Raw genomic sequence first — 1,609 nt, 5'->3', positions numbered from 1 at the left:
CAGAACACTAAGGGACAAAAAAACCAAATGTCTGCACAGCCCAGTTCATAGGCAGTTCACGTAGGAATGTGAACATCATAGATACCCATAAAGGTGGAAAAACACCTTTTATTTAATAGTAAAAAAGGAAAATCCCATCTTTCCTTTGAGTTTTAACCAAAGGACACTATTCACTAATGTGTTCCCTATCTTCAACTCAAGGGAAAAGTTAATAAATCCCTGGGTTTATTTTTTCCAACATCAATAAAGGGCTAAAGGTGGTTTTGGTTGATGTCTTAGTAGTTTTGATGGATTAAAAGAGATTTCAATACATCGCTCAAAAGAAAAGCAGTATGGCTTTTCTTCAGTAGATGAAAAAACAGTAGAGGGCAGGGATTTTTTTTTTTTTAATAATGGTCAAGAAAACATCTAAACAAACTTAAATACCACCAGAGAGAGTTTGCCAATAAGTCAATAAAGCAAAAGGGTTATTAACCTCAAGATGGACTTGCTATCGGGATCACAGGAAAACCATCTGCCATGCCCCATTTTTTTTATTGACACTTCAGGGTAAACTAATAAAACTCTCCATTTCAATTAAATTTTGGAAACTCATGTTCCCTCTTTCTTAAATGCTACAAACAGGCATATAACTGCAACAGCCCCTTTTTTCTCAGGTCTCCTCTTGGCGTGGGAAGCTGAGCCAATGGCACATTCTAGTGTTTTCCTCACTATAGTCTTTGACACAGAAGTTTACAAGACGTGATGTTAACTAAAGGGGGAAAGTTAAAGCCCTTTTCATTTTGGCAAGCAAGCTTCTGGAGCCATTTTAAAATCAAATGTAGCTTTCTTTTTTTTTTTTTTTTTTTAAATAGACTCCATGCCTGGCATGGAGTCCAATGTGGGGCTTCAACTCATGACCCTGAGATCAAGACCTGAGCTGAGATTATGAGTTGGACACTGAACCAACCGAGACACCCAGGCACCCCTCAAAGGTGACTCTAAAGGGCACTTTTGATCTTTTTTGGGACCTCTTAGAATCATAGTTTGGAGCTGAAAGGGATCTTAAGGAATTATAACACAAGTTTTATGGATAAAAGAATTGAGGCACATTGGGGCGCCTGGGTGGCTCAGTGGGTTAAAGCCTCTGCCTTCGGCTCAGGTCATGATCCCAGGGTCCTGGGATCGAGCCCCGCATTGGGATCTCTGCTCAGCAGGGAGTCTGCTTCCTCCTCTCTCTGCCTGCCTCTCTGCCTACTTGTGATTTCTGTCTGTCAAATAAATAAATAAAATCTTAAAAAAAATAAAGAATTGAGGCACAGAATGTCTGACTTGATCAGGGTCAAGGAGCAAAACAAAATCAACCTCAGTGCCATGTCTGTGGTAGGCAGCCTTCTGAATGGACCCCAATGACCTCTGCCTCCTGGTCTTCATTCTCTAGAGTAATCCACTTCCTTTGAACGTGGGCTGAATCTGGTGATGTGGTCCTAATGAACAGAATATGACAGAAGGGATGGGATATCACTTCTGTATAGGTTATAAAAGACAGCAGCTACCATCCTGCTTGCTCTCTTTCTCACTGGTCCTTCTCTCTCTCTCTCTCTCTCTCTCTCTCTTTCCCCTTCTGGCT

This window comes from Martes martes (genome assembly GCF_963455335.1).
Source record: "Martes martes genome assembly, chromosome: 9".
Classification (NCBI taxonomy): Eukaryota; Metazoa; Chordata; class Mammalia; order Carnivora; family Mustelidae; genus Martes; species Martes martes.
This window is presented reverse-complemented; position numbering follows the sequence as displayed.